At 51.6% G+C, this 8,276-nt stretch overlaps 1 pseudogene; it reads right to left on the bottom strand.

Moving 5' to 3' along the window:
* Window positions 1-6,671: 6,671 nt before the first annotated feature.
* Window positions 6,672-7,977, bottom strand: LOC109027266 (keratin, type I cytoskeletal 18-like; annotated as a pseudogene).
* Window positions 7,978-8,276: the final 299 nt, after the last annotated feature.

The following is an 8,276-nucleotide window of genomic DNA, read 5'->3' as shown; positions in this document are numbered from 1 at the left end:
CACAAAATAGGAGTTAATCGATACTCCTGGAGGCCGGGCGCGGTGGCTCACGCCTGTAATCCCAGCACTTTGGGAGGCCGAGGCGGGCGGATCACGAGGTCAGGAGATCGAGACCATCCTGGCTAACACGGTGAAACCCCGTCTCTACTAAAAATACAAAAAAATTAGCCAGGTGTGGTGGCGGGCGCCTGTAGTCCCAGCTATTCGGGAGGCTGAGGGAGGAGAATGGCTTGAACCCGGGAGGCAGAGCTTGCAGTGAGCGGAGATCCCGCCACTGCACTCTAGCCTGGGCGACAGAGCGAAACTGTCTCGAAAAAGAAAAAAACAATTAATACTCCTGGAATAATCATAGTTTATTGAGCGTCCACACACAACAGGTATTTTATGTCATGCATATGGTTTCACTTCTCCAGGGTGAGCATGAGGAAAGTTAAATGATGTGTCCAAGATCACACAGCCAGTAGTGGCAGAACCCGCTTTAGTCCAGATCTCCAGATCTCTGAGGCTCCAAAGCCCCTGTTCTTTCTATGATTCCTCTTCCTAGGACAGGGCGTGTTGGGGAGGCGGGGGGGGGGGGGGGGGGGGGCGGGGAGGGGGGCTAAGGGGGGTGGGGGGGGCTGAGAGGGGTAGGGGGGTGGGGTTGATGGGGAGGACTCCAGTACTGGGGCGGGCCTATCCTGGGGACCCAGCTTGCTCAGGCAGCAGGAGCCTGGGCTTCCGGTCAGGCACGTGCCAGGTACCTGGGCTGATTCCTGGTCAGCACCTCTGCCTTTCCATGGGGTGGAGGAGCCCAGGTGTGGACCGGGAGCTCCAATGCCAGCCCCACCACTGGTGAGCTGTGCAGCCTGGGCAGGGCAGAAAATCCCTCCAGGTTTTGGTTTCTCCACACATAGAACGGCAGGCCACAGGTGCACCCCAATCAAGATGACCAGTACTGTACTGCCTAAGGCATCGGCCCCAGGCGGAGCTCTGCCAGTGCCAGTGTCTTTGGGTCCATGTTCCGTTCTCCCCGCTCCCTTTCACAATGCAGGAGGCGCAAGGTGCACTCCGACGGGCCGCGCACGGAGGGCGTGCGGCACACTTGATGGGCCGCAGCGGTCCCCAGGCTCCTTCCACAAGGACGCCTCTGTGGCCGCACCGGGATGCCAGGCAGCCGGCTCCCCTGTAAACTGGGGTTCCCGTGCGGACAGGAGTTGAGAGGGATTCGACTTGCAGCAGTCAGCAGCGTGGATCAGCGCGGGCGCCGTGTGTGCGGACTTGGGAAGCGGAAGAGTAGTGCGGCTGGTGGCCCGCGTGGGCCTGACCCTGGGAGTCTCGCGTGGCTTCCTGGCGCCCCCTCGCGGTCGTGGCCGGCTTCGCCGCGCCTACTCAGCGGAGCTGCTGGAGGGCGCGGGTGGACTGGGCTTGGGACAATTTGGGCTCTTGGGCTGCGATACTGCGACAAACTCCCAACCCCGTTTCCTGTCTTCCGAGGGAGGGAAAACCAAGGCTTTGAGGGTCCTCTGAGGCCTGCGGCGAGCCGGGAAGGCTGGGAAGGAAACACCCAGTGAGGCAGGTTGGGACCAAGGACCCTCCTGGAGCTCAGGAGGCCGCCCAGCGTCCACACCATGGCTCAGATTCCACCGTCCAGTCCCGCAGATTTTCAGTTGTAAATCTGCGGCCCAGGCTGGATACCCAGGCGTGGAGATGGGCTTGAAGCATGGTCCACTGTCTCCTGACCACTGCAGACAGATGGCGGAAGCTGGGGCTTGGCCCTAACTCCTGTCCTGGACCAGGGACCCAGAGTGTGACTGTGGAACTGAGACGAGCTCCCGGGCCAGCCCTTCTCAGCAGTGGGGCTCCCATGGCTTTGGTGGCTCAGTGCCAGCAGCCAGCGTCTATCTTTTGCCTTGAGACACCTCCAAGCTGGCAACATGATTAAGGCAGCCAAGGGTGGCTGGGCAGCAGTGTGGGGGACTCTGGGTCCCCCAGATTCCCCAGGATGCCCCAGCACCCTCACCGCAGTGCCAGGGGCTGCTCTGGCCCCTGTTGGAGAGAAGGGGCAGTCCAGGAGCAACCCTCAGGAGAAGCTGTGGGCATCTGTTGGTCTGCAGTTTGAAGTCACAGCCCTCATCTGTCTCATGGGTCCCCACGGTAGAGGGTGAGACCTAGGGCCACCTCCCTGGCTTGACCTCCTGCAGCTTCCACCTCAAACTTTCCATCTCCGTAGCCGTTGCCTGTCTTGCTCTGCACACCTGCGTCCCTTACGCCGGTGGGTCATGCTCTCTTCTCCACTCTTTTCTTCTTCAGTCAACAGATAAACCTAGATACTTTAATCAGGAAGGTTTTGCACATAAATGAATGAAAAAGCGGTCAATATAAAAACTGGGTAGAAGCACAGGTCTGTCTGCGAATGAGACGGGCACTGCTAGTGCTGTTGGATGAAGCCTCCGCTGGACAGAGCCTCTGGTCCCAGTCAGCCTTCAGCTACCCTGAGAGGGGACAAAAGCCCCTTCTGGAAAAGTCAGTGGGTGAGGTCGATAATGAGTCTTGAAAACTGGGGGCTCCCTACAGGTCTAGAGTGAGGTGTGTGTCTGGGGGCCCAGCGGGCATCTGTGTAGGAGCAGGCCCCTCTGGATTTCTGCTTCTCAGTTTCCTCTGGCTGGAGGGTAGGTGACCTCTAGGGATCTGGGGTGGTGCCAGCCAGCCCTGTTGTCAGGTAGGGGCACTGAGTCCTGGGGACACAGGGCAGGGGGTGGAGGAGGTCAGAGACCCTGGGATTCCAGGCAGGGATGGAAAACAGTGCCTTCTCGTTGTCGCTCCCCCGCCCTGCCGGCACCAGGCAGCATCACTGGGGTATCCCAGCACTCTTTCTGTTTGTTTTACTTTTAATTACTCATTTAAAAATATTTGACGCATAAAGAAAAATACAAAAAATGATATAAAAACACACATACACCCTCCAACAAGATGATTTTGTTTTTAATATTTTGACTATTTGCTTCAGATCCTTTTTTTTTTTTTTGAGACAGAATCTCACTGTGTCGCCCAGTTTTGAGTACAGTAGTGCAATCACAGTTCACTGTAACCTTGACCTCCCAGGCTCAAGTGCAATCCTCCCACCTCACCCTCCTGAGTAGCTGAGACTACAGGTGCATGCCACCACACCCTGCTAACTTCTGTATTTTTTGTAGAGGCAAGGTCTCCTTCTGTTACCCAGGCTGGTCTCGAACTCCTGGGCTCAAGCAATCTGGCTTCCTCAGCCTCCTAAAGTGTTGGGATTACAGGAGTGAGCCACGATGCCCGGGCATCTTTTTTCTTTTTTTTCGAGACTGGGTCTCACTCTGTTGCCCAGGCTGGAGTGCAATGGTGTGATTACAGTTCACTGCAGCCTCGACCTCACCCCAGCTCAGGTGATCCTCCCACCTCAGCCTCCAGAGTAGCTGGGAACATGATTGTGCCACCATGCCTAATTTTATTTTTCTTTTTTCTTTGAGGCTGAGTTTTGTTCTTGTTGCCCAGGTGTGATCTCGGCTCACTGCAACCTCCACCTCCCGGGTTTAAGCGATTCTCCTGCCTCAGCCTCCCAAGTAGCTGGATTACAGGCATGCACCACTATGCCTGGATAATTTTCTATTTTTTAGTAGAGACAGGGTTTCTCCATGTTAGTCAGGCTGCTCTCGAACTCCTGACCTCAGGTGATCCGCCCGCCTCAGCCTCCCAAAGTGCTGGGAATTACAGGCGTGCGGCAGGCCTAATTTTTGTATTTTTTGTAGAGATGGGATTTCTCCATATTGCTCAGACTGGTCTCGAACTCCTGGGTTCAATCTTCCCATCTAGGCCTCCCAAAGTATTGGGATTACAGGTGTGAGCCACCACACCCGACCTCTTTTTTTTTAAATATAAAATGTCACAGAAATAACTAAAGCCCACCCTTGTGGCCTCTCCCCTCTCCCTTCCCTGAAGTTGTTTTTTTTTTTTTTTTTTTTTTCTGAGATGGAGTCTTGCTCTGTCACCTAGGCTGGAGTGCAGTTACACGATCTCGGCTCACTGCAACCTCTGCCTCCCGGGATCAAGCGATTCTCCTGCCACAGCCTCCCGAGTAGCTGGGATTACAGGCACGGGCCACCACGACCGGCTAATTTTTGTATTTTTAGTAGAGACAGGTTTTCACCATGTTGGCCAGGCTGGTCTCAATCTCCTGACCTCCTGATCCACCCCCCTTGGCCTCCCAAAGTGTTGGGATTACAGGCGTGAGCCACTGTGCCCAGTCTGTATTTTTTATTCTCAAACATGTGTTAAAACTTTTACCCAATAGGTATATATCTTTATTTTATTTTTTATTTTTTTTGAGATGCAGTGTTGCTCTGTCACCCAGGCTGGAGTGCAGTGGCGCGATCTCGGCTCACTGCAACCTCTGCCTCCTGGGTTCAAGCAATTCTTCTGCCACAGCCTCCCGAGTAGCTGGGATTACAAGTGCACGCCACCACACCCAGCTAATTTTTGTAGTTTTAGTAGAGACAGGGTTTGACCATGTTGGCCAGGCTGATCTCAAACTCCTGACCTTGTGATATGCCCTCCTCGGCCTCCCAAAGGGCTGGGATTACAGGCGTGAGCCACTATGCCTGGCCCAGGTATATATCTTTAAACAATATATGGTATTGCTTTATGTTCTAAAATTTTACATGAATGGTATCATAATGTTATATATCATTTTGCAAATTACTTTATCTCAACATTATGCTTTTGAGATCTATCAGTGCTTATCTTTGTAAATTTAATCCATTCATTGTAATCTCTGTGTGTCTTTTATTTTAACTACTCTCCTGCTGAGAATAGGTTGCTTGTAAAATGTCATAATTATGATCAATGCCTCAGAGAACCTTCTTGAGCACATCTCCTTGGAAAAGAAACAAAAGTTTCTCTACAGTATCAACTGGAAATGGAAGTTCTGGGTCATGATGCTCATGTATCTTCACCTTGACAAAGATTTGTCAAATTGCTCTTCAAAGTGGTTGTACCAATTTACACTCCCATGGACAAACTATATAACTCCCATTTCTTCAATTACTCTTATTGGGTGTATTAATTTTTGCCAGTCTGTTGGGTGTGAAATGGTATTTCAATCTTGTTTTAATTTGCATTTCCCTAATTACTAGTGAGACTAAACAGCTTTTCATGTATATTGGGCATGAGTGGCCTCCTCTTCTTTGAAAAGCCTGTTCAGATCCTTTGCCTATTTTTAGTTTAGGTTGTTTATCTTTATCTTTTTTTCTTTCTTTCTTTTTATTATTATTATTATTATTATTATTATTATACTTTAAGTTTTAGGGTCTTTTTTTTTTTTTTTGAGATGGAGTTTTGCTCTTGTTGCCCAGGCTGGAGTGCAATGGCACGATCTTGGCTTGCCGCAACCTCCACCTCCCGGGTTCAAGCGATGCTCCTGCCTCAGCCTCCTAAGTAGCTGGGATTACATGCATGCGCCACCATGCCTGGCTAATTTTGTATTTTTAGTGGAGATGGTTTCTCCATGTTGGTCAGGCTGGTCTCGAACTCCCTACCTCAGGTGATCTACCCACCCTGGCCTCCCAAAGTGCTGGGATTACAGGTGTGAGGCATGGTGCTTGGCCGATTTTTGTATTTTTAATAGAGATAGAATTTCGCCTTGTTGGCCAGGCTGGTCGTGAACTCCTGGCCTCAGGTGATGTGTCTGCCTTGGCCTCCCAAAGTGATAGGATTACAGGTATGAGCCACCGCACCCCTCCCCAACTTTATTTGTTTACTTTATTTTTTATTTTATTTATTTATTTATTTTGAGACAGAGTCTCGCTCTGTCGCCCAGGCTAGAGTGCAATGGCGTGATCTCTGCTCACTGCCACCTCCGCCTCCCGGTTCAAGCGATTCTCCTGCCTCAGCTTCCTGAGTAGCTGGGACTACAGGTGCCTGCCACTGTGCCTGGCTAATTTTTTGTATTTTTAGTAGAGACTGGGTTCCACCGTGTTAGCCAGGATGGTCCTGATCTCCTGACCTCGTGATCCGCCCGCTTCGGCCTCCCAAAGTGCTGGGATTACAGGCGTTAGCCACCGTAACCGGACTTTTTTTGTTTTTCCTGAGACAGTCTCGTTCTGTTACCCAGGCTGGAGTGCAGTGGCATGATCTTGGCTCACTGCCACTGCCACCTCTTGGGTTCAAGTGATTCTCCTGCCTCAGCCTCCCAAGTAGCTGGGACTACAGGTGCCTGCCACCACGCCTGGCTAATTTTTGTATTTTTGGTAGAGATGGGGTTTGGTCAGGCTGGTCTTGAAAATCGCCCGCCTCGGCCTCCCAAAGTGCTGGGATTACAGGCGTGAGCCACTGCACCTGGCCTTTATTTTTTATTTTTTAGAGATAGGATCTTGTTCTGTCACCCAGGCTGGAGTGCACCAGCACAATCATGGCTCACTGCAGCTTTAAACTCCTGGGCTCAAGGGATCCTCTTGCCCAGCCTCCCAAGTAGCTGGGACTACAGGTGTGAGCCATTGCACCTGGCCTATGTCTAAGTATTTTTAAATTACTTTTAACTGTTTGATAAGAATATGTTTTTTTAAAAAAACTTTTTGTTTATTTACTTATTATTTCTTTTTTTTTCCACAATGACCTTGGAACTTTTTATTGGCCTTCTGCTCCCCAAAGGGTACCCTGCTTCTGCTGGCTCAATGCCTCAGAACTTTGGTGGTGTTGGTCTCATACACCACTTTGCCATCCACTATCCTGGCGGCGGGGGGAGGGTGGTCTGTTGGATGGTGGTCGTTTGCATGGAATTGCTGCTGTCCAGGGCATCCCAAGATTGAAGTCCTTGCCGTTTTCCAGCAGGTGGTGGTGGGTGGCGATCTCGGCCTCCAGCTTGACCTGGATATTCAGCAGGGCCTTGTACTCCTGGGCCTGGCGCTGCTCCTCTGCCCGGGTCTGTGCCAGTTCCAACTCCAGGTGCAGCAGGACCCCACTGGGCTACTCCATCTGCAGGGCGTAGTGGGCCTTCACCTCCCTCAGGCTGTTCTCCAAGCTGGCCTTCAGATTTCTCATTGAGTCCAGGTTGATCTCCAAGGACTGGACTGTACGTCTCAGCTTCATGAGCATCATCTCAGCAGCTCTGATCTTGGCGGACTGCGTGGTGACCACTGTGGTGCTCTCCTCAGTCTGGTGGGAGCAGTACTGGTTCAGCTTCTCTCGATTCTTCTGAGCCAGCTTGTCATATTGGGCCTGGATGTCTGCCATGATCTTGGCGAGATCCTGTGATTTGGGGGCATCTACCTCCACGGTTAACCCAGAGTTGGCAATTAGGGCTTGTTGGCCTTTAACTTTCTCCTTGTGATTCTTCTTCATGAAGAGCAGTTCCTCCTCAAAAACCTTGATCTCTGTCTCCAGCTGCAGCCAAGTGACATTGGTGTCATCATTGACCTAGCAGAGCCTACAGATGTCGCTCTCCAGACTGGCACATGGCCAGCTCTGTCTCATCAGCAGCAAGATGGGGATTGTCAATCTGCAGAATGATACGGGCATTGTTCACAGAATTTGCAAAGATCTGAGCCCTCAGGTCCTCCATGGTCTTGAAGTAATGCCCCCAATCTCTGACTTGGGGTCCCTTCTTCTCCAGATACTCCTGGATTTTGCTCTCCAGCCTCCGATTCTCAGTCTCCAGCCTCCTCACTCTATCCAGGTAGGAGGCCAGGCAGCCGTTCAAGCCTTGATTGGTCTCCTTCTGGTTCTAGATGTCCCCCATTTCAGCCAGACCCCTGGCCATCCATGTGGCCAGGCCTCCAGACCCCAAGGCACCCTGGAAGCTGGTGGAGTGGGACACAGAGATCTGAAAGCCTGGGCCCTCTGAGAGCCTGGGCCCTCAGCATCTGCATAGATGCTGGCTGTGCTGCTGACCAGCTGGGCGCTGTAGCTGGGCGGTTGCATTGAGTCCAGGGACTGGTAGTTGGTGGAGAAGGTGGTAGAGCGAGTGGTGAAGCTCATGCTGTCCAGGGAGGAAAGCGAGAGGACAGGACTCAGGTTTTGCCGAGGACCTGTTTAATTTCTCTAGAGATGGAGACTAGCTATGTTGCCCAGCCTGATCTTGAACTGCTGGGCTCAAATGATTCTCCCACTTTAGCCTCCCACAGTGCTGGGATTATAGGTGCACACTACCATGCTTAAAAAGCTTTTTGTTATGGAAAAAAGGAAATATATACAAGATAAGAGATTATATAATGAACTGCAGTGGGTACCTGTTAGCCAGGTTCAGCAGCATTATTAACATGGCCAGTCTTTTTAAA

This window comes from Gorilla gorilla, chromosome 5 (genome assembly GCF_029281585.2).
Source record: "Gorilla gorilla gorilla isolate KB3781 chromosome 5, NHGRI_mGorGor1-v2.1_pri, whole genome shotgun sequence".
NCBI classification, from domain to species: Eukaryota; Metazoa; Chordata; class Mammalia; order Primates; family Hominidae; genus Gorilla; species Gorilla gorilla.
The sequence above is the reverse complement of the archived record's forward strand: the minus strand, read 5'-3'. Positions and strand labels throughout refer to the sequence as shown.